Genomic DNA, 25,554 nt, shown 5'->3' on the forward strand with positions numbered 1-25,554 from the left:
CCAGATTTTGATGCAAAACATTTTAAATATACCGTATACACAGCATACATATACTGCAGCAAATGCGATGGGGATGAAACGGTTGAGATATTTTAACATTTATCCGAAGTCAACAGTGGATATGAAGTCTCTTCTATATTCTTGGGGTCATTTGAGTAGCTGATGTAGCAGCTGTCTAAGGTAATCTTGTAGAAAATTGGCTCTTTCCCTTAATGTGCAGCACACTTCCAAGGCAAGAGAAACAATGAGACGAGACTTCACCGGGTGCCCTCAGGGTGTTGTCTGTGTGGTACAGACGAACTGCTCTTTGCCCTGCTAAGTCTGGCACCTCTCAGCTGATTGAGACCAAGAACACTTTAGTTTTTATCTATCACACTCACTCTCCAGTCCTAGAATTGCTGTGTGTTCCCATGAAATCGTGGTGCACACTCATTTCAGAGTGAGGAATTGAATAGGGCCCATTTGGTTCGATCTTCATTTGCTCCGCAATGCATGCGCAGAGTAACAAATGGGTACTTTCTTTTCATTACTCCCCTTTCGGTCTCCTTCATTACTTGCTCATATTATCAGAGAGGGTAAGCTTACCTTGCTCTAGAAGCAGTGGTCGTGAATCCTGTGGTTGTTAAAGTCAGAAATCAGCCAACTATTGTGGAAAGACATGCCCTTAATTGCCTGCATAACCCTGATGGGATAGAAAAGTTTTCAGCAGGTGTTTAAAAGTTAGCGCAGAACACAATTACTGAATCTATATTGGCAGTGTTGTTTCTTAGGGCTGGGTCAATGACATTGAAGGCTTGGTTCCTGGTTTCTGGTTGTCAAATGAATCCCGCCAACTCGGGGAACGACCAACGACCCACCTGCAAATGAGCTCAGCGATAAAACTGGGATTTAAGGGTTCAAGAAGTCCGTAAGGCAGCCTGGACATACCATATTTTTCCATCTATAAGAATTCCCCATGTATAAGACGCCCCATATTTTGGGGGTCTCAAATTTAAGAAAATGGGGGGAGATGGCACAGAGTTGTTGAGCTTTCTTTGGGGGGGGGGGTTGCCAAAAATTGCTCACCCGCACACATCACAAAATCTGCCTCCCATCTGTCCCATCGCTGGCAGAAGCTGCCAATTGCCCGCCCAACTGCCGAAGCATCAGCCAATCAACACCACCCATTGATGCAGCAACCAATAACATGCACAATATCTGCTGACAGCCATGGCAGCAGCCAATCAAACGTGCACCCTATGCACTACCCATGTATAAGACAACCCCCACTTTTTAGCATGATTTTTAAAGGAAAAAAACATAGTCTTATACACGGAAAAGTACGGTAGGTTGTTCAGAGCTTTATAAATTAATACAATGACCTCAAACCTGACTCGGTAATAGATGGGCAGAGTCAGTGAAGCTGTTTTGACAGCGGTATGGGGCAAAGGATTGCTCCGAGGACTCACTTGCAGGGATTCCAAAGAAAGATCTACAAAACTCAGTTCTAGTGATCAGTTCTAGTGCTTTATTATAGAGATATATCAAAAGATTTGCATACAGCAACGCAACGCAATGCAGGATTCCTTGCCACCACACCTCAGGATGGATGCTGAAGCTGCAAGCACCGTGGCTTTGTCTGCAAGGGGCTATTTGTATACGGGCTACTCAAGCAAAAAGCAAGCTACGTAAGCTGGCAACAATAGCCCAATTAGCCACCCCTGGCTTCCAGGCCCTTTCCCCACTCCCATCCATCTTTCAGGTAAGAGGGCAGCTGACAGACAAGCAACATGAGAAGCCTCCCCTCTTCCAACTTTTTGTTGTTTAGTCGTTTAGTTGTGTCTGACTCTTCGTGACCCCATGGACCAGAGCACGCCAGGCACTCCTGTCTTCCACTGCCTCCCGCAGTTTGGTCAAACTCATGCTGGTAGCTTCGAGAACACTATCCAACCATCTCATCTTGCCATGTCATTTTTGACCACATCCAACTTACCCAGGTTCATGGTTCTTACATTCCAGGTTCCTATGCAATATTTTTCTTTACAGCATTGGACTTTCCTTTCGCTTCCAGGCATATTCGCAACTGAGCGACCTTTCGGCTTTGGCGCAGCCGCTTCATCAGCTCTGAATCTACTTGTACTTGTCCTCCGCTCTTCCTCAGTAGCATGTTGGAAGCCTTCCACCTGAGGGGCTCATCTTCCAGCATCATAACTTTTATATGCCTGTTGTCTTTGTCCATGGAGTTTTCTTGGCAGGGATACTGGAGTGGCTTGCTGGTTCCTGCTCCAGGTGGATCACGTTTGGACAAAACTCTTGGCTATGACCTGTCCATCTTGGGTGCCCTGCTCAGCATAGTTCATAGCTTCTCTGAGTTATTCAAGCCCCTTCGCCACGGCAAGGCAGTGATCCATGAAGGGGCTCTTCCAACTAACAGAACCAAAATTAAGGCTTCAAAGCTTCAAAGCAAGTAGATAGGCATAAATGACCTCGTTTTACAGCTCACATTTTTAAGGTTATCTTGACTACGAAGATGGCATTTACAGGCCTTCCTGGACCTTTGCCCCATTTGATTCTACACATCCTGACCCCCAAGGAGAGAATATCTGGTAGAATTCTCCTACACTTTTGCCGCCCACAAACAGGGTGGTGTGTTTTTGCTCAGGCTCCCTGCTGATTGCCTCCCCGTTATACTTGCTTGCTACAATGTGTGAGCTATTTAGCCATTTGTGCCCAGACATATCCTGGAATACAGAGAAATGGACTATGACATAAAAAGACAATTATGGGAAGAAAAGACTGTAGAAGCAAATGTACCTTAGCACTCAGTAATGTGAACAAATATTGCATACAATTGTACTGCACAAGTTTATCTCATGTAATGTTGTGTTTGATGTGAAAACTTCATCAAAGTAATGGACTGCTTGGGCTCTTTACCAGTTCTTCCAGTTCATTTCCATCGTTCACCACTCTGCATCTGCATCACCTGTGTACAGATGCATGTTGATGAAACACTCCTTTGTGTGAAGTGTTTTCCTTCTTTTTCTCCCCCCCCTTTTCTTTTCTTTTTTTTAAAGATTCATTCTGCTTTAATGTATTGTGTGTTGAAAACTTTCAGTAAAAAAAAAGTATTTAAAAAAGATAAAACACTAGGAATAGACAGTCAGAGATTCAGCCAACGAGAGTCCTACTTGGAGTAAATCCCTTTAAGTTAATGGACCTAAATTAGTCAAGTGTTTGCACAATTATGACCTGTGCCTGTTCCTTAAGCAGTGGCATCACAACGGGGGGTGCGACCCGAGTGCCATGTCTGGGGGGTGACAAGAAGGCACCCTGTGGGGACTCGCAGCAGCGCAAGCAGCCATTGCGTCACCACAGCCACATATGGAGGATCTTCTGTTCAGGGCTGCAGCCACGAGCAGAGGTTCCTGGTGCCGGTGGCAAATCGCTATGTACAGCGCATGTGCGGCGTCACACATATGCGCTGTACATAGTGATGCTCCTTCCGTCCCTCTGTCGCCACTACAGTCGCGAACAAAGGATTCCGGCACCATCCATATGGCGCTGGAGCGGCGGCGCTGGCAAACCGCTATGTACGCTGTACATAGAGGTTTGCTGCCCCAGGTGTCACGACACCTTCGTTCGCCCCTGTCCTTAAGATACCAGAATTGACCATGGTGACCCCTGCCTTTCTTACAATCCTGCTGAGGTCTGTTTCCTCAACATTCCCTGCAGGCAAAACAGCATCCTGAAGCCAGACGGATTGCACTCTGCACTTACTAGCTTGTGAGTGGAGGATTCTGTCAGGCTTCAGCCCTATTAATCTATGTCACTCCTGCGTCTTGTAATCTGAAATGTAGTATAAACACCAACAATTGGGAAACACGGGCCTGCGAGTGCTCCAGTTGGAGAACAACCTTTACCAAAGGCGTCATGGGCTTTGAAGACACTTGAACTCAGGACTCAAGGGAGAAACGTGCTAAGAGGAAGGCACACTTGGCAAATCCACACCATGATCAACTCCCGCCCGGAAACCAATGTCCCCACTGTGGAAGGACGTGTGGATCCAGAATTGACCTCCACAGTCACTTACAGACTCATTGTTAAAACCATGTTTATGGAAGACAATCTTACTCAGCTACAAGTGATCGCCAAAGAAAGAGAAGAAGAATCTGAGCTTGTACCCTCTGTGCATGGCACCCAGCACAGACGGGGGGGGGGGGCAGCCACGATGGCACTCCACTAGAATCGCACTGGCAGGGGCGGTATGCTCCCCCCCGCCCCCTCTTCCTCCACCAGTGCCTCTGTTCTTTCTGTGCTTTCTGTTCTGAAACTTTCTGAGCTCTCTGTGACCTTGGGGAGATTGCAGGAATGCTGTCCAGCAACTGTGAATCTGTTAAGCATCTCTCTTCCTGTGTTCCTTTACCTAACTGTTCCCCATCCAGTACAGTTGTACCTCAGAAGTCAAACGGAATACGTTCCAGAGGTCTGTTTGACTTCCAAAATGTACAGAAACCAAGGCACAGCTTCCGATTGGCTGCAGGAAGCTCCTGCAGCCAATCGGAAGCTGCGTTGGATGTTCAGGTTCCAAAGAATGCTTGCAAAGTGGAACACTCACTTTTGGGTTTGCGGCATTTGGGAGCCAAAGCATTCGACTCTCAAGGTGTTCGGGATCCAAGTTATACAACAGTATTTCCCAGCTTCTGCCTTCTAAGCTATGCCCCTCTGCAAACCACTGTTCCAAATCTATATTGTCCTCCTGCTCCTGGGAAGATTCAGGAGCAAGAGCAGGGGGTGGAAGGGGTGGCTCCCACCATTCCTCCTCAATGCAGCCCTTCTCAGCACAGTCCCTGACAGATTCATTCCTGCTAGGACAATCTGCCTCTCCTTTTTCCTACTTTGTGCGCTGTCCCATGACAGCCCTGGATCACTCTGGGAAGCCTGACCCAACCCAGGGTTGTCTCCACTCAAACTGGCTGAAACTCAGATCCTTCCTAATTGTCCCTGTTTGAGTCAGGATATGTCTGAACCTTTTCCATCAATTGGTTCTAGTCCTGCCCTGTGGAACAACAGTAGATTAATCTGATCCACCTTCTATGTAGCAACCTTCAGGTGGCTGATGATGTTCAAATCATGATGTGATTGCAGCAATGATTACAGCAACCTTCTTCTTCCATAGTGAATTACCAATGCCTACAGGAGCTCCTTGATATCAACAAAACAATGATCTTGATAGCAGCAGCACACGGTTGCGTTTCTTGGCAATACACGAACACATTAGTATTGGCCATGCAATGGTACTTCCAGTGCCTTCATTGGCTCTTCTGGGTGCCTGGGATGGACTGAACATAGACTGTCATGATAAAACTCTGGCCCTCCATCTACTAGCTGCAGAATGAATGCTAAGAGCTAAAGGCTGGAAACATCTGAAGGTAACTGGCAAAGAGGCCTGGTGTGTTTTATATTAACATTTGAAAAGTTGACATGCAAAATACAGTTTGACATGCAAATAAAATGGACAACTTCTTAAATGTTTGGCAACATATATAAATGATGCAATTAAAATTCAGACTGCTCTGGCTAGGCATCCATCTATTTGGAATGCAAAATACATTTTGGGTGATACTGATTATTTTTGATGGAGCACTAGATGCTGTTTTTCTTGTATATATCTGCATAGGAATAAGAAAAAAATAAATGTGTTGATTTATAACATTTCACTGCTCAATTCCTGTTTGGCGAATTTCAGATTATAGCCTCCCCACACTTTTTTTTTTAAAAAAAATATTTTTAAAAACTTTTTTTTGTCTGCTTCCTTTTTCTCACACTGGTGAACTTTTTTTATTTACTTCTTTTAGGTATATCTGTATTTATGAATCTCTCTCTCTCTCCCTCAATTATCTCAATATAGATATGCATCTTTGTTTGCACTGAAAATTGAATAAAGCTAAATTAATCCAGGAATGCAAAGGAAGAAGTCACGAAGGAAAACTGAGGGGAAAGTGGGCATGTGGCACACTCTGAACAAAATCCACAAATGAAAGGACACCAAAGAAATTGGCTGGTGGAAGCTTCTGCGAAAACCTCTATCTTCTGTCTTTATTTTGTGGTAACATTATCCTCTACAAGTTTGCTTCGGATGGTTCAGTGTGAAAAGCAACACATACATGCTCCAGCCCTGTTCTACAAATCCCGTTTCCTTAGCAACCAGAGCACAGTTCAGGAGCCAGGGCATGCTCAGGTCCACCTGCACCTTCCGGGACTCTTTGTAGCATAGTAAGGATGCTGTCTTGCTGCCTACTGTTAACAAGCTAAGGGAGAAAAGGAGAAATATATGTACTTGCATTGGTGGGGCTGAATGTGTTCTCATGCTAAGCTTTTTTGGGGGGGAGTGAACATGGTCTTTCAGGGCATGCTGTACACTTCCTGGTGGTCCCATGAGTAGGGTGGGTGGTTGAGCACCAGCATACAGTGGTACCTCAGGTTACAGACACTTCAGGTTACAGATGCTTCAGGTTACAGACTCCACTAACCCAGAAATAGTACCTCGGGTTAAGAACTTTGCTTCAGGATGAGAACAGAAATCATGCGGCAGCAGCGTGGCGGCAGCGGGAGGAGGCCCCATGAGCTAAAGTGGTACCTCGGGTTAAGAACAGTTTCAGGTTAAGAACGGACCTCCAGAACAAATTAAGTTCATAACCCGAGGTACCACTGTACTCTCCAAGTTTCCTTATTTTCCAGGGACAGTCGCAGAATTGCAGAAGCTAAGGCTGCCTTATATCCTGAATTTCCCTGACATAGCCAGGATTCGTCCATCAAAAATGGCATCTGGGCAACCCTGCAGAAGCTGTCCCAGTATCTCATTTGATCCCGGGATGTCCCGCTTTCCCCTTTTGCTCCATGTCTTGGAGAACAATTAAAAATGGCGCGTGTAGGTGCAGAATTGGAGGCCTGCTTACCCTGAAAACAAAATACCTGCAGCAAATGAAGGAAATGGTGAAGCTGGAATACGAAGCCCTTCCTATAATTTTGAAGGAAAATATCACCAATCCACTTTAAATTCCCTAATTGCAATGTTTCTTCAGAAAGCCATTTTGAAGGAAATGCATGGATTGTTTATTGTAAATGGCGCTTTGCACTGTCTACTCAGAAGGAAGCCCCACTGTATTCAATGGAGCTTACTTCCGTGTAACTGGGTCAAGACTGGGCAGCCTTACACTGCAATTAAGTCCCACTGAGTTCAATAGGGTTTCTCTCTGGTATGTTCCTGGTCATTCTCAGTTTCTATCATCATCATCATCACCATCACCATCGCCATCACCATCATCATATACTGCCTTGAGTCCCTGACAAGGACTCAAGGCAACTTCCCACTAAACTTTCATTTCATTCTGGCAAGCTTACATTTTTGTCAAAAGGCAGAAAGCCCTTTCATGTTTTGTTCCATTATTCACTCCCAACTCTCTCTCCACCCCAGAATTTGAATAAAGACGGGCCGCCTCTCATTTGCTACAAGAAAAAGAAAATTGCAAGTAAAGCATTGCTGAACGCATTTCTCTCACTAAGACTGATCCTGCAGCCATCAAGCTTATATTAACTCTGGCAGGCAGTTCCTTCTTGGGTTTGGGGGTGTTTTTTTGTTTCTTTCCTTATTAGAACAGGAGAGCGTGGCTAGCATCCAAAAAGGGTCGAGGCATTAGAAGAATCAGTTGTGCTTAGGCGTATAAGGATTTAGTGGCTGTTTTACATATAAATCATTGTTCTGCATTTAGATGTATGCAATTCACTGGGCTATGGAGAAGGACAAGATGGGTGGAACTCAGATCATATTTATTTATTTGTTTGTTTGTTTGTTTGTTTGTCCCGGCCATAAACAGCTTCCTTCTAGAATGCCCAAGACTGGTTGATGTGATGTGTGTGTGTGACGGCTGGCTTTTAGAGTAGGTCATCTTAGGCCACTGCATAATATAGTGTTTTTAAGAGGGTTGTTATTTTTGGTGCACCAACTTCAGACAGAAGGGGCTTTCTGTCAGGAGTCCTGAGGTGTCTGTCGCCAGTCTCAAGAGCAGAATTCCTGTCTGGGGCAGATGAGGAGGGGAAACAGGATGCTGAAATGGAGCAGTTGAGATATGGGGACAGAAGCTGGATGAGGCAGGTACCTCCTAGTCCAAGGATTTAACTGCCTCAACTGGTGTCAAGGTGGGTGATGGGAGCAGTAACTCAAAAGGTGTTAGTGAAGTTATGATATACAGTGGTACCTCAGGTTAAGTACTTAATTCGTTCTGGAGGTCCGTTCTTAACCTGAAACTGTTCTTAACCTGAGGTACCACTTTAGCTAATGGGGCCTCCCGCTGCCGCTGCGGCGCAATTTCTGTTCTCACCCTGAAGCAAAGTTCTTAACCCAAGGTACTATTTCTGGGTTAGTGGAGTCTGTAACCTGAAGCATCTGTAACCTGAAGCGTATGTAACCCAAGGTACCACTGTATCATGGGTTGAAAAAAAATGTTTAAAATAACCCTTGTTAAAAAGCCTGAAGCCTTCCTTTTTGGTGCCGAAATCCCAAAGTAGCAGAAAAGACTATGTATGTGACCATGGCTGCACGGATATTACTAGCCCAGAGATGGAGAGAGGATAAAATTCCTACCAGAGAAGAATGGCAGATGAAGTTAATGGACTGTGCTGAAATGGCTAAAATGACCGGAAGAGTCAGAAATCAGGAAGACGAAACCTTTAACAAGGAATGGGGAAAATTTTTAACTTATCTTCAAGACCATTGTAAACAGTTAAAATCGTTAGTAGGATTGGAATATCACTTGTAGTTTAAGGTTGAATTCTGGACACAATGGAAGAGGTAAAGGGTTATCATAAAAGATGTGGGAGGAATTGATTAATAATAGGACCCACATAAGGGAGAATGGAAGTCCAGGAGATTCCTTGGAATCTTGTTTTTATGATTTATGTTTGATATATCACTGTAAAATTTTAAGCTGAAAAACCAAATAGTATTTTTTTTAAAAAAAAAAAAGGTGTCAGTGAATTTTATTCAAGTCAACAAAACAGCCCAGGCCTAGAGAGCTCAGCAACAATTCCCAGGGATCTTGCCCCAATGAGGCAGTTGTGAGGACTGAAGGTCCCAGCCTTCCCATGGCTCTCTTAAACCCCTGGGTCCTTCCCAAGCAATTTCACACTCTGACACCTTATCTGTCTCTGCTCTGCCCTCTTCATAACTCTGTGGGTCCTAGGATATCAGAGTGGAGTGGAGCTGGTGACAACAGGAGGGAGAGGCCCCCTGGCTTCTTCAACAGCCTGCCTCATCTCTGCCTTCCTCCACACACAACTCTTTCTTCACCCTCTTCCTTCAGCTGCTCCTCAAGCTTTATGAGCTGAGGAGACCATGGGAGGTGGGGCAGGGAGGGGTGTGTGTGTTGTGAATTTCACCTGTTGATTGGAACCAGCCAACATTCTGACTGCAAGCTTCTATATATTGTTTTCCTTTCGAAGCTATCAAAAGCCAGTCACCATAAAGACAGATTTTAAGGTGTTGTGGCAAGCACTGCCACCTACTGCTTGTCAATCACACTGGTAAATATTAACACTAAAGCAAAGACACACACACACACCTCTCTACCTTTGCAAAAATCTGTTGGGGAATTCCAATGAAAATGGAAGTCGAAATTACCAGTGTTCACTTTCTAGTCCCACGTCTTGGACGGAAATCAATCCAGTGAATTCAATTGGTATTCACTGTTGTTGCTTTCCGTCTGCAAAAGAGACATAATCAATGGCATCTGTGCTCCTTTCCATTGAACAAATGGGGTGAAACGACAGCATTCATATAACTCGTTGCATAAATTATGCAAGCTACGTAATTTTGCTGTGGAGGTCAATGAGAATAATAACATCGTTTTTGGTGGAAGGTGAACTGCAATTGAACAGACACAATGCTGCATGTGACAAACGCAGGGAGGAAAAACAATCGTTACCTTCTTCCATCCCTTTGTCCCATGTGAAGTTGACAGAAAGAAATACATGAATGCACATTCATAACCCATAATCACTGCCCTTGTACCAATGTTTCAAACTAGCACAGAACTCTTATCAAACATACTCTCTCTGTACAGTGTAGGGGAAAAGCGAGAGGCCGCTTTTTGTTATCGAATGCTTACTGGGAAAGTTTGTACCTAGCTAGCTGATTCTGAATCTAGTCAAGAGTCATTAGCTCACCACTATGCATGCATCATGGATTGTTGTAGTCAAACAAAACATAACAAAAGAATGAGTGCTCAGCAATTCCAGTAGAAACCTTTTGCAAACTGCACCTCTGGGTGAGCCTTGAGTTCCATGAGGAGTTTGTATAAGTGCTTGTATAAGTCACCTTGCAATGGTAATCATCATTGCTACATTAATTCATTAAAAAAAAAATCCATTTCCTGGGAAATAGACCACCCTCCTGAAATTACTCGCCCCTCACCTTCATTCTTCCTTTCTAATTGAGTAAATCATCAGGAGAATTAATTCACAGCTTGGAGGAGGTAGATCATTTCTCATCCAGGGCACATAGCTGACATGGTCTGTCAACACGATGGGATTGCCATGCATCAGTTTATGGTGCCCTCATGTCTTTGCAATCAATCTGAATGTCAGGTCCTAATTTAGAAAGTGTTTTACAGAGGCAAGGAATTAAATGATGTTCTTTGTCACTAGTGATATTGTTGGTTAAATCCGGGTTGGGGAGTGGGGGACTCAAAGGAGGTGAAGGAAGGGAAGGAAGAACCATGTTTTAGTTAAGGTAGAAATGGGGTTATTGCATAAGTATGATTTCTCAAAGTTGGGGGATAGAAAACTGTGGAAGTCTGCACGAGACAAAACAATGGACCTAGGCTGCAATACTAGACCCATTAACCTGGAAGTAAGTCCTATTGAACTCAGTGGGATGAGACTTCTGGGTAGACATTGAGTTTCTGTGTTAATTTCCAACATCTTTGTAACAACTAGGGCTGCGCACCAGATTCAGCTGAATTGCCAATATTCCTGGGGATCAAGGCTTTGTCTAAGTCAAATGGAGACAGCCCTGAATCACTGTGGGTTGGGCAAGCTAAACCGACTGCATTTGGGGGTTTTCCTGCTTATTCCATACCCTCCAACATTCTGCTGATAAAAATTGGGACACATTTTTTTGGCACTGTGCTCTCATGTGAGCCAGCTGAATCGCACAAGTGTGTGGCACCATTACAAACAACAGCAGTGGCTGTAAGCAACAGCTCATCCTCCCTGAGCTCAGCAGCGCTGGCATTGGAGAGAGTAAACAGGACATTTGGGGATCAAATCAGAAGCTGGGATGGCTTCTGTAATTCCAGAATGTCCAGGGAAGAAATTTAAGATCTATCTACAAAAATATTGTAAATTATATGAATGTTAAGGAGGATGCTAGTATGTAAACAATTGGGCACCATTGAGATAGAGGAAGTGATATATGAGGAAAAGTTAAATTTAAGAAAAGACAAATTTTTGGAAAATTTTAAAGTTATATTTAATTCTTTAAGATTTGAATAAAGGATACTAAAAATTAGAGATATAATATTGGAAAATTAGATAATAAGAATCGAAATAAGGGGATAAATTTGCTGGAAAAATTTTTTTGGCTAGGAACGCAGGAGCAGGAGATGTGAGGGAGTCCAAAGAAGTTAAGAAGATTATGTTAAAAGATATGTTATATGGTATTGTTTATTGGAATTGTAACTAAATTAAAAAATTGCTAATAAATATATTATAAAAAAAAAAAAACAGAATGTCCAGGGAAAACTGGGACACTTGAAGGGTATGTTATTCTACTGAATGGGGCCCTGATAATTTTGCCCCAAATACATGGCTTGATGGTACCATTGTTCACACATATTATTCAATGAATTTTACTGTATCCCTAGACAACTGGTGGCCCACTGTCCTAAAGTATATAAATGCCGAGTTAGTTTTATGAGGCTGATTTTTCCCACACTGATAACATTTGATTTTAAACTGTAAAGATTGGCTCCTTTGCAAGTCATCATTCATGTTTCCGCAAATTCACGCCCCTCTCCCCAATGCCCTAGAAGTTGCACTGATGGTAAGTTTTATTCTGATACCACATCGGCTTCCCAGGGGAAGGACTATTAAAATGAACCCACTCCAGTCTGTCATTATGACCCTTTTGTTTATTAAGAGAGGAAAATGAGAACTTCCTGGAAACGAAGGTTGCTCCAAGCTGGCACCTGTGTTTGTGGCAATTTAGAGACAGCAACAAAAATAACTGAGAAAGGTCAAGAAGATGTAATGACGCAGGATGACGCAGGGCTACATTCTGAACCGTAGCTGTTTCACAAATGCATCCTGTTTTCAAACTAGGGTAATGCTTCTCCCACACTTATGTGCAGGGGGGGGGAGTTTGACACACCCCAACTCCTGCATGGAAGAGGAATCTATTGGCTTGTACCAGGGGTGGAATTGAGGGTGAATATGGAAAGAGACCCCTTCATGGATCACTGCCTTGTTGTGGCGAAGGGGCTTAAATAACTCAGAGAAGCTATGAGCTATGCCGCACAGGGCCACCCAACACTGACCAGTCATAGCCAAGAGTTTAGACTAAACTTGTGTTAGAATTCCTGCTCCATGATTGCAGTCATGGGATTGTTGTCTTTCACATGACAGTATATGTTTTGACTCCACAGAGTGGGAAGTGATGGAGACAGGATGTTTGTGTTACTGCGTTCTGTGAAGTGGGACTATTGTCCTTTGTTCTTTTTCTCTTTGCTGTCTGATGCTAGAGAGAGAGGGAGCCATGTTGCCGTACTCTGTGTGTGTTTATATGTAAATAAAGTAGATTAGCCAAAATGCTGAGTTGCTGAGGTTTGTCATGCATGATGCACAAACTCTGCGGATCCCTAAGTGTGCCGATGTCTGTTGGCATCGGTCGCTGTGATGTCCGGGCTGAAGAAAGCTTTTGAAGCTCCCGAACAATTGACCAGGAGGGAGAGAACATGCCAGTCAGGCATGTATCTCTACCAGGGTCCTACTCGAGTGTAGGCTGAGCTCCTGACAACGTAATCCACCTAGAGAAGGAACTGGCAAACCACTCCAGTATTTTGCCAAGAAAACTCCATGGACATAAAAAAGGAGAAGCTTTGAGAAGAAAGTGAGAGTTTCCAAGGCATGCTATGGTTCATGGGGTCACGGAGAGTTGAAATTGACTAAGACGACTAAACAATGACAATGGAAAGAGAGATCCACTCCCTGACTGATTGTCAAAGCCAGCTCTGCCATTAGGCAGACTGAGGCAGTTTCCTCAGGCTGCAGAAGCCCCCATGGTGGAAGCCCCATGGGTGCCATGCCTGTCACACCACCTCTGCCGCAGGTACAGAAGCAGTCCCGGTATCAGCATCCTTGTCAACCGAAATCACCTCTGAAGCAGTGCAAGATCTCACCTGAAGTTGGTGCCAATGCCAGCATCACTTCTCTGATAGCAACAGAGTTGGTAGGGCAGGTGGAGAAGTGGCACTGGTGGCAGCAGGTATAGTGGCACAGGTGGCAGGGCAAGATGGTACTTCCCGTTTTGCCACCCTGCTGTTTTTAAGTAAGAAGGCGGGCAGGTGGGGCCTGGTTGAGGTTGGTGAGTTGAGTTGATGCTAACTGACCTATCTCTGTTGCCAAATCCATTTAGCCATCAGCATATCCTGAAATTCTAAAGACACAGAAAGAAACACAACCTCCTACATAGTCCCGCCTGCCCGCCCGCTCACTCTGCCGCCATTCAGTGATCTATGTTCCCTTTTGTATATTTTGATCTCTGGAAGTAGAATATTTTCAAGGGCGGGGGAGAGAATTGTGCTTAGATGGCCAAAATAAATCTCATTGTGTTTACAACAGAGGATTGACCAAGAAGAGTTTATTAAATCTACAAAGGGTTTGATGTATATCAAGCTGTTACATAAAGTCAATACTTTGGAGAGAACCAGACAATAAATACCCTACGCAGAGCCATATTTCTATCACAGAAAAGGCAATCATATAAAGATTAGAGCACTCATTTCAATATGGAATGGTGGTCAGCTGTTAGAAGAGGCTGGTTCTTATATTTTCCGCTGAGTGATGGTGAGAGTCGTGAGATAAGAGAAAGCAACATTTTGTTCTTGCCTAGTAACACCACCAAATTGAAAGCAGGTTATAGATGTTACCGGAAAAATCCGAGGGCTCCCTTGGACAAAAAGTAAAGACACCAACCAGAGTAAATTGGAGCAAATCAGCAGCCTGTAGGCTTGGCCTTTATTGACTGTTGCAACAGGGTGTTCCCCTCACTTGCAGGTGAGAGGAAAGACACAGAAAAATGGTGTGCAAGACCTTATAAAAACTTTTGAAATTCCCATCCTCTAGGTCAAGCCCACCCCCAGAAACATCATGCATACATTACAGAAAGGAGGGGTTGAGGGAGGAGTTGTGGTGGTAACCTGAGTGTCCTGTCACCTGGCTGGTTCCCTTCTCCTCCTCCCCATGAGTCATTTTCTGAAGACAAAAGGTAGTCGCAGTTTCCTGCCCCCTGAGGGAAGATCTGATCATTGTCCTTTGTTCCAGTCCATGCTGAATCCATTCCCATATGCAAGTTCTTTGTGATCTTGATTGTCTTCTGTCTAGGACCATCAGGGTTGGCATAGCAACTGGGCAGGGCTCCTGTGGATGTGCTGGGATGGTGAAGGGATTATGGCTGCCCTGTATCAAACCTTCCCCATTTTGTAGTCCTTCCTTCATGGAGTAAAATAAAAGTAGAACAGTGCAAATCCGATGATTTTCTATGAATTTATAACAGAAGCGTAACGTATGTAGTGTGTGAGTGTGTGTGAAGTTTGTACAAACTGAATGATTGGGGGGGGGGGGTTCCTGCTACATAGAGATTAACACCAACACTGACTTCTTAAAAATGAACAGCAATGGTATGGGTTATACCCAACAACTAACATGGTGTACATGATTTTAGCCTTTTCAATATATTATATTGCACATTGTTACAATATATTGAAAACATGTGAAACTAGCTTGTTTGTTCCTCATCTACCTTGCAAGAATCAGATCCCTGTCTGCAGCCTGCTACAAAAGCACACTTGTTCTCTTAGAAGTGATTTTCCATGCTGGATGCAGGGGAGAAATTTGGCTCTTTTCACATCTCTCCATCCCCCAGTGTACCAGAGGAAGGGCAAATGGCTGTTGCTGGACATCTGCACTGTTTTCTTGTAGAAGGCCGCCAGTTCCTCTTCCTCTCATTGCTCCATCTGCTTCGACTGTCTCTTCAGTCTTTCATTGGTCTCCCCACCCCCCATGAACTCAGGCCATGGGGTGCCTAGGATTTGAGGGCTACCATAAATGTGGTTTGATTTGGTCGAATCTGTTTAAAAGCAGGGTTGTGCTGCTGTTGTTTCTGAAGACACAATGAAAGCAGTTCACAGTCAGTCCTGACACAATTCTTTTCACAGGTACTTAAAGTTATCAGCGCTCTCAGAAACCTCATTCCACTTGAATGAAATTCTTTGCCTGTGGTTATTTACACCCAAGCTCACACACTGAGCTTTCATTGTGACACATTGTGTGTGGTTTTCATTGTTAACCTCTCTATATTTGATGGAAGGAAAGAAAGAAAGGAGGAAAGAAGGAACAGCTTTCCCATTCACTCATCCTCTGCTGTGTTTGGAGAGCAGCTTTGCTCACCCCGGCAATCTTTTTGTCCCCAATGTTCTCCAGCGTGGCTTTTAAAAACAATAGCCCACTTTGTGTAGCAAAGCCGCCAATTACTCTTGGAGATTTGCTTAGCAGATACTGCAATCACCACATGCGTACCTGAAATCCAGCCTGCTGAGTTGCCATTTTTACAGTTACCTGCTTATTGATATCAATCAGCCTTCGCTGTGCAAAATATTAACACAGGAAGCGGAGGGAATACAAAGGCTGACCTGCAGTGTGAGGCAAAGGGGAAGAAGCTTGCGAGAATGGTGAGGGACACAGTTGAGGATTTGCCATAAACACAGCCTATGTAATCACAGGTTTATAGAGGAAATGGATAGAGAGTTCCTGTTTCTCCTTCTTGCATAATGCTGGGACTCAAGGTCACCCAGCAACTACCAAGGGAAGTAATAGTACCACTCTATTCTGCCTTGGTTGGGCTCCCACCTGGAGTCCTGGGTCCAGTTCTGGGCACCATAGATTAAGAAGGGTATTGACAAGATGGAATGTGTGCAAAAAAAGGGGCAACCAATATGATCAAACCAAGCTCTGTTTGGAAAAGTTTAGTGAGTTGGGCATGATTAGCCTGGAAAAGAGAAGGCTGAGAGGAGATATGACGGCCATCTTTGAATATCTGAAGGGCTGTCGCATGGAAGATGGAGCAAGCTCGTTTTTTCTTTGATCCAGAGGGTAGGACAGGAACCAATGGATTCAAATTACATGAAGTAATATTCCAACTAAGCAATATGGAGAACTTTCTGATGGAGCTGTTTGACAGTGGAAAGGATGACCTGGGAAGGTGGTAGACTCTCCTTCATTGGAGGTTTTTAAAGGTTGGATTCTTTAGCTGTGATTCCTGCACTGCAGATGGTTGGACTAGATGACCCTTGTGATCCCTTCAAACTCTACAATGTTATGATTCTATAACAGCCAGTAGTATAGTAGAGGTGGCTCCATTAGGGAAAATGAGCCACTGCCCCACCAAGCTCCTTCTCCCATCAGTCACCTATCTGACTTCTTACTTACATCCTGCCCCGGGGTTGGTACTGGCTGTTGGCTTCCTCCTCCTTAGTCTCAGTGTTGCTCCTGTAGAATTGATTTGCTCTGCCTGTCATTGGCTCCACCCACTGCTGGATTACTGCAATACATTATATGTGGGGCTGCCCCTGAAGACTGTTCAGAAACCTCAGCTGGCGCAAAATTCAATGGCCAGATTGCTCAGATTGAGCATATTACACCGATCCTGTTCCGACTGCACTGGCTGCCAATTAGTTGCCGGGCCCAATTCAAAATGCTGGTTTTGAACTATAAAGCCTTACATGGCTCAGGACCTCAGTACCTTAAGGACTGATCCGGGTCATTGCAGGATTTAACTGGGATGGAGTGAGGCATCCCCATATCATATTGAGAATACCCACAGCAATCTGGGGCTGTAAAAATATTGGTGGTCTGGCAGCAAGGAAATGCACTCCTCTCCAACTGCATTTTTAATTGAAAATTGAAGTCCTAATTAAAAATAGGGCAAGGCCCACCGAATCAGTTTGAGACAGGCTGGACTGACATTGCTCCAAAACACCAGACTGGGGCACAAATCGGATCAAGGTGGGGAGACAGATGCATAAAGGTAAAGGCAAAGGACCCCTGGACAGTTAAGTCCAGTCAAAGGTGACTATGGAGTTGCAGTGCTCATCTCACTTTCAGGCCGAGGGAGCTGGCATTTGTCCACAGACAGCTTTCCAGGTCATGTGGCCAGCATGACTAAACCGCTTCTGGCACAACGGAACACCGTGACGGAAACCTGAGTGCATGGAAATGCTGTTTACCTTCCCGCAACAACAGTACCTATTTACTTGCACTGGTGTGCTTTCGAACTTCTAGGTTGGCAGAAGCTGGGACAGAGCAACAGGAGCTCACCCCATTGTGCGGATTCAGACCACCAACCTTCTGATTGGCAAGCCCAAGAGGCTCAGAGGTTTAGACCACAGCACCACCCACGTCCCTTGATGCATAGTCCTGGTAAGTACAGCCATCTTGGTTAGTGTGTTTGGTTAGCCCAAAGAGGAAATACAGTGGTACCTCGGGTTAAGAACTTAATTCATTCTGAAGGTCCGTTCTTAACCTGAAACTGTTCTTAACCCGAGGTACCACTTTAGCTAATGGGGCCGCCAGCTGCCGCCACGCTGCCACTGCACAATTTCTGTTCTCATCCTGAAGCAAAGTTCTTAACCCAAGGTACTATTTCTGGGTTAGCGGAGTCTGCAACCTGAAGCGTCTGTAACCTAAGGTACCAGTGTAATTAATTAGTGTGTTGATTTTACTTCTATTCCTCTGTTCTTTGAGCATGCAGCATTTTCTGCGGGTCATCAGTGGAGTTGATGGGAACATCAGAAAATGTGGTGCATGTCTAAATCAGAATCTTACATGTCTGTCTATCTATCTATCTATCTATCATCTATCTATCTATCTATCTATCATCTATCTATATCTATCATCTATCTATCTATCTATCTATCTATCTATCTATCTATCATCTATCTATCTATCTATCATCTATCTATCTATATCTATTATCTGTCTATCTCATCCTTTCTGCAACCCACCTGGCAGCTGAGAAGTCCCTTGGGTTTGTCAAAATCTGCACACAGAACAAGAGCTATAAGACGATGAACAGAGAGGAGGGAGAAGCATAAAGATTTTGCTGAGTGATTATTCTAATGGAACACTGAATCAGGAATAGCACACTCAGTAAGGGAACACTGTATTTTATTTGTCTCCTGGGCGATGCTCTTGCAATACAAACTTTAATTAGATCAATAAGATCTCTGGGGAAATTTGAAAGAAGGGGGGAAATCTTTATTTTGTGATGAGATTTCTGCAAGGTGAAACTTTCTTTTTCATGAAATGTGTATGGTCATGAGAGTGGAGGGGGAAACCATCCCTGGATTAAAGTACAGGCAGCTCTGTTCTGAATTGACCTCGCTACAACTTTGTAAGGCTGGTTAAATCAAGTTGGGTTCTATCCAGATTGCTACTCAGAGGAGACCCATTGACATTAACAAACCAAAGTCAATCCTGTCCATTACCTTCAATAGGTATACTCTGAGTAGGACTAGCATTGCCTATAACCCTATGTTACTAATGTGCACCTGCTTGTGTACTGTAAGTGTTCACTTATAAGTCTACCCTGCCCTGTTTCCAGATAAATCCAATCAGAAAATAATGAATGAAATGCATATTTTAATGAATTTTCTCCTGAGATATGCATTGATAAATTCTTTTAGAAATGCATTTTTTTTAAAAAAAAAAACCGCCAGTTTTTACTGAAGGTAATGGGGCCCTGTATATGTCCAGCTGTCCTTTGTCAACAACAAATTGTCACTGTTTTTTGTGTTGAATATATGCTATGGACCTAAGGGACATGGGTGGCGCTGTGGTCTAAACCACTGAGCCTAGGGCTTGCCGATCAGAAGGTCAGCGGTTCGAATCCCCGCGACGGGGTGAACTCCCATTGCTCAGTCCTTGCTCCTGCCAACCTAGCAGTTCAAAAGCACGTCAAAGTGCAAGTAGATAAATAGGTACTGCTCCGGCGAGAAGGTAAACAGCATTTCTGTGCGCTGCTCTGGTTCGCCAGAAGCAGCTTAGTCATGCCGGCCACATGACCTGGAAGCTGTCTGCGGACAAATGCCGGCTCCCTCGGCCAGTAAAGTGAGATGAGCACCGCAACCCCAGAGTCGTCCGCGACTGGACCTAACGGTCAGGGGTCCCTTTACCTTTACCTTTTTAATGTATGGTCCTAATAGGTATCTAAAGCCATAATGGGATCAAAATAAATAAATTATGTATTACATGAAATCAATCAATAGGCATAAGACATACCCTTAGTCTATGCTGCCTGATCATCAGTCTACAAGCACTCTTTAATATTAGATAACAGGTACAACAGCTTGACCGACATTCAACTGTTCTGAACTGCAGTCTGATGCAACCAGTCCATGCAGAACGTAGGCACCCTATATATAGAAATGAGCAAACCAGTGATATTTTAGGGAGCAGGCTAGCAGGCGGGGCCCATGACTTACATCATAGGAGCCTACACAGCACAAAACACTGTTGCTGTATGTAGGGTTTTTTTAATTTGTTTTTATCTTATATTTTGGAAATGTACATCCATGGTTTTTTCCACTTTACATTTTTTTGGGGGGGGCAAGAGATTGGGGCCCTATGCTATAGCTTGTTTAGCTTATACGTAAATCCAGCACTGCCTCGTCCCTATAGCTGGGTCTGAGTATGGTTTCTTCTTCTTCTTCTTCTTCTTCTTCTTCTTCTTCTTCTTCTTCTTCTTCTTCTGCAACTGGCTGGCAGACATGAATTTTTTCGCCTATTCCAAAGCCACTTGACAGTGGTGTGCAGGGAAAGAAAGAGTCAGATGCAGGTGGTGAATAGCCTGAGGTCCTTTCAGGTGACTAGCAATCCCTGGGATTTGCACACAGGCCGCTGTAACCTTTTGGGTGGGGTGATGGACCCCGGGGGTTCACTTCCGCTACTTGCTTGGAGTTGTGTGACCCAAAGGGGGTGTGGATCAGGCAGACTTCCATCCTTACCTGAATGATCATGGCAGGGGGAAAGAATTGGTCTTAAAATCAACTCTCACACCTTCAAGGGTAGAATCACCCAATCAACAAGTAGCTTGCTAGACTTTGGGGATATTTCCTTACATGGTTTTCATTCCTCCCCCCCAATGTAGTTGCATAAGTTATTGTTTAATAAATTAGCCCTAGATTAAGGTTACCAGACGCCCCCGTTTCCCAGGGACAGTCCCCGGATTTACAAATCAGTCCCCATACAAAATCCATTGAAGTTGAAAAGTGTCCACGGATTCATTGAAAAATTCTGGTAACCTTACCCTAGTTTACCCCATACTTCGTGTCTTGCCTTATTATTTCGGACTCCTAATACAAAGTTTCTCCCTCCGTTTTAAGCACATATTTTATTTCTAATTTTTTTCCAAGTCCAGAAACACTGTTTATAACTACCAGGAGGTGGTATGCAATCTACAGTATCAAAACGCAAGTGCTTTTGACAGAAATACTGATTATTTATTGTCCATTGACTTTGGAAATTGACCCACTCATCAGCCAGAGATATTTCCACCAGGAACTGTGCGTTACAGGAAAGTGGGTGTCGTGTGCTCAGTTATTAGCATGCTAAAATAAAGCAAGACCAGACTTCATGAAGGTTGCCTTCCTCTCTTTGACCTCTGCGTATGTGTATGGGCTTAGGCAATTTTCCCATTAATGCCGCCTGCCAAATTGGCTGGTGCCAGTCTGCAAGCATATGTGGACTCAATTTCTTCCCATGCCAAGCAATGGCAAGTCTAACTGGCGACAGAAGGAAGATTAATAGTTCTTTATACAGCAGTGTTTTTGCATCCCCTTCAAACAGAGACTGTAAGGGGAATAGTAAGCCAGTGTGGTATAGTGGTTAGAGCAGGGTTTCCCAAACTTGGGTCTCCAGCTGTTTCTGGACTACAACTCCCATCATCCCTAGCTAGCAGGACCAGTGGTCTGGGATGATGGGAATTGTAGTTTGGCTTCTTAGGGCTCCTGCAGATCATAAAATCATAGAATCGTAGAGTTGGAAGGGACCATTATGGTCATCTAGTCTACCCCCTTTTGCCCAACATGGGGCTTGAACCCATGGCCCTGAGATTAAAAGCCTCATGGGCTTTGACTTCCGGTCGGCGCCAGCGTTTAATGGCGGTCTTAGCCTCAAGCTCCGAGGCAAGACTGCTCCGCGAGTTCGGGTCTGACCCGCTACGGCGAGCGGGGGACCCCTAAAATCACAGGCGCTGAAGCCTGTGAGTAAGGAGATTCGGTGGGCACCTTTGCGCCCCTCGGTACTGTGAAAGAGCCTTTTTAAAGGCTCCGGAGCGGCATCGGGAGTGAGCGCGGTGCTGAGAATCGCTACCCAGCCCGCGGAGCGAAGCCGCGTCGCCATTAACGGAGAGCGCCGATTCCTTCCTGAAACTACAGATGGACAGTAACACCCGTGAGTAAGAACAAGAAAATAAAGTTTAACGGGACACTAAATTTTGATCTGGCTGAAAGCGGGCAAGGCATAAATTAAGGAAGTCTGCCTCCCGGAACTGCATGACTAACTAAGCAACGAAAAAGAAAGCTGCATTTAAATGAAAATCCCCTTTTACATTGTCAAACCTGACATCGAAAGTGGACCTCCCCCCCCCCCCGGGCAGGAGAAGGGGGGAAGAAAAAATGGGACTTTGTTAACCTGCCTTAATTTAGTTTGGACGGGAAACCTCGTACTGTCGACCCCCCTGGCCAGGATTGCCTGAGTAGCGTGTGCCTGAAAGTGATCTGTCAAACAGATTGTGGATACAAAGTAGGACTTTATCTGACAGAAAGTAACGGCTTTAGTGGACTTAAAAATTGCAAAAATTGCAACACCTCTGACTGAGACAAAGTAAGGGTCCAGGCTGACTTTTGGAACTTTTCATTGTTGCATGCTATATGCTCCTTTGTGGTTTATTTCCATTTGGATACAATTTACTCCCTCTAGAGGACAAAAGGGACACAGTTGCATTAAGGAAGAAATAGTGGGATTTTCCACTTGTAAACTTTTCCTGTGAGAACGACCTTGGCTATGAGCAACCCAGTGGAGGAAATATCAACAAGATCTAAAACAAAACAAGCACAAAAGAAAAGAGGCTCCACGTCAGGACTACCAGCCGCACAGGAAAAAATAACAACAGCATCAATGGAATCTATGACACAGGCACTACTTAAAATAAATCAATCTTTGGAGGCACTGACAAAGCAATCTACGGACAACTCTAAGAAACTGACGGAATTGACAACAAGACTGGATTTGAACACAACAATAATTTCATCTAATACTGACTCTATAAATAGGTTAATCCAGGAAAGTACAGAAACAAGGAAAATTGCTGAGTGCGCCAAAAGTACTGCTGAGGAGACAAAGGAAAAATTTGTGCCAATTGAAAAAAAAGTGAGTGAACATGATGCAACCTTAGCCTTAATGGAACTGGAGAGAAAGGGGAAAAATCTGAAGTTAAGATTGGTTCCTGAGGAAGAAGAGGACAACCTTAGGGAATTCCTCACAGAGAACTTTCATGAATTTTGGCTTGATGATCTGGAAGGAGAGGAAGATTTTGTGATAACTACAGCCTTTCGGCTGGGCAGGAGACAAGGTAAGAAGCCAAGGGATTGTCTAATTACATTAAGATCCAAGGAAGAGAGAGACAAAATACTGAACTTACATTTTCAGAAGGCATTGGTAATAAAAAATTCTCAAATACAGATTTTTAAAGACATCCCTCGATATATCTTGCAAGTGAGAACTTATTTTAAAAATCTTGTCGACCTGCTGAAAGGAAATAACATCCCATTTAGGTGGGAGTTCCCACAAGGATTGTCCTTCAACTTTAAAGGGAAGAAGATCAAGATCAAAACAGTACAGGACAAGGAACACTTTTTGGAGAGATACTTTGAGGATTTACAAAAAGGGACTGTGAGTGTGAGAGAACCAACTGATATTGCAAATCTATCATTTGGACTTAGTCCAGCACCAACTGACGAGGAACAACAGCTTGGTGCAGTCGGTGGAAAAGATACCCATCAATAAAGATGTCTCTGCAACTTCTGAGTTGGAATTGCAATGGTTTGAACCTTCCCCGAAAAAGAAAACAAGTTTTTCATATTTTAAAGAAAGAACAATTGGACTTAATATGTTTGCAAGAAACCCATATTGCCAGGATACATAGGACGCTTCTGACAAACAGGAGATTGGGACTGGAATTTATCTCATCAGACAAGGTTAAAAAAAGAGGCGTAGTGATCTATGCAAAAGAAAAACTGGCCCCAAAAATGATATTTAAAGATGATCAAGGAAGATATTTGGCAGTTGAAATCCAAATACAAGGAGAAAAACTTCTGATAGTAGGAGTCTATGCGCCTAATGAAGGGAAGGCGGAATTCTTTAAGAAGTTGCATGAGACATTAGTGGACTTTTTGGACTATAAAATCGTGATGATGGGAGATGTCAGGGGGGAAGAAACAGAGAATTACAGCTGTAAATAATAATGTTAAGAAATCTGAGAGAGATACAAATAGAAAAAAGGACCAAAGGGTTGCTGAAAAATTGCAAAACAAGGATGCAGTGTAAGGGAGGTATGGGGAAGTCACGCTTTTTGTGTTTTGTATATGTCTATTTCTTTTCTCTTTTTGTGTGCGTTGTTGTTTTCTTTTTTCTGTTTTTTGTTGGTTCTGAAAATTAATAAAAATTATTTTTTTTAAAAAAAAAAGAGATTAAAAGCCTCATGCTCTAACCAGCTGAGCTATCCCAGCTTCCCTGTGTATCCAGCATTCTTCCTGATTTGCTTGCACAAAGCTTATACAGAGGTTAGACTATGTCTAGTTTATATTGAGCTTTCATTCTGATTTGTTTGTGGGGTGACTATATGTCAGTGAACATTTATCCTGATTTTCTTTTTGGGGTATTTATACTTCTTGCCATTCATCATTTATCCATCCATCCCACACTTTTCAATGGACTTATCTGCCACTTCCCAAAATGATTAGGAAACTTGCAGACTTAACATACAGAATAAGAGAACAAGAAGAACATACGTTTAGAGAAGGATGGAAAATGTTTATTGAATATATGGGGGGGTGAATTGGGTACATTTGAAAACGGCAGCATTAAGATAAATTCAACAATGAAAATACATTTTGATGGATGTAATAATGGAAGACTGAATGGTTTAGTTACAGGAATTTATGGTATGCAAAATGAACCATGGAAAGAGAAGAAGGGAAGTTGTTGATATTTTAAGGTTATTTAAATGAATATTTAAAAATGCAAAACAGAAAAACTTAATACAAATTTTAAAAAACAAACAAAATGATTTGGCTACTTCTTCTTTTAGTTAATCTGTTGCAGTATGGCAACTTTGATCAACTTTAATTGTGGAAACCTGAAGTGTGCAGTCGAATCCCTCCTGCAAACAGTGGCAGTCTGGAGGTCCTCTCCTTGCTTCTTCAGCACATATGACTTCTGAACTGATCCTGCACAGACTCACAAGGCTTAATCGCTCTGGCGGGGTGACTCATTCTCAGTTGCTTTAAATAGCAGCCCTGCCCTTTCCACAGAAATATGCCAATAGCAAGTTATCTACCTAACTCAGGTTGGGAGCCAGGGAGGAAACACTTTTTTCTTTTAAATCCATTTAGCAACATGAGGAGAAATAGGCTTATGGTATTTTTAGCAACACGAGAAGTATGTATAAAATTGTTCAGAGCCTGTGTGTCATTTCAGGACAGGGTTTTAGGGCAGGAGATTCTGAAATGTGTGTCAGGGATTGCTGACCACTGCCCCGTGTGGTGTGATGTATAACTGCAGCCTCTCAGGGAAGAACTCTATGGACCTGGCCTGACTCTGCCTGCTGAGGCTGACCATTGGCTCCTCCTGGGCATCAAAGACTATAAAAGACTATCTACTGCAGCTGAGCCTTCTGAGCCTTCAGCAACAACACCTACCTGAGTTCTAGTGTGTCTGGTCTAGTTTCTCAGTCCTGCCTTGTTCTTTGGCTCTGCTCCCTAGTTTGCCTTCTGATCCCAATTGTTCTATGGTCCTGGCCAGTTCTGTGACCTGCCTCATGGTGTCCTGCTCTCGCTGGGCTCCCGAGTGAACAGGGGACTTCCCGACAACAACATCAGTGTGGGCAGCAACCAAAGCAGTATCCAGGGCAGGTCCAAGTGAGCAGAGATCACAACCAGGGTCAGGTGATGTTGCAGGACTCTG

General features: G+C 43.8%; 1 long non-coding RNA gene across 1 annotated transcript in view; it reads right to left on the reverse strand.

Moving 5' to 3' along the window:
- The window catches only part of LOC310832748, a 53,227-nt gene extending 28,438 nt beyond the window's left edge, over positions 1 to 24,789 (reverse strand). Inside the window, exon 1 of the long non-coding RNA XR_014558401.1 lies at positions 24,728 to 24,789. This is a non-coding gene — a long non-coding RNA (uncharacterized lncRNA). The remainder of the gene's footprint in view (positions 1 to 24,727) is intronic.
- Between the last annotated feature and the right edge of the window lie 765 nt (positions 24,790 to 25,554).

Source organism: Podarcis gaigeae (genome assembly GCF_964106915.1).
Source record: "Podarcis gaigeae genome assembly, chromosome: 15".
In the NCBI taxonomy this organism is placed as follows: domain Eukaryota; kingdom Metazoa; phylum Chordata; class Lepidosauria; order Squamata; family Lacertidae; genus Podarcis; species Podarcis gaigeae.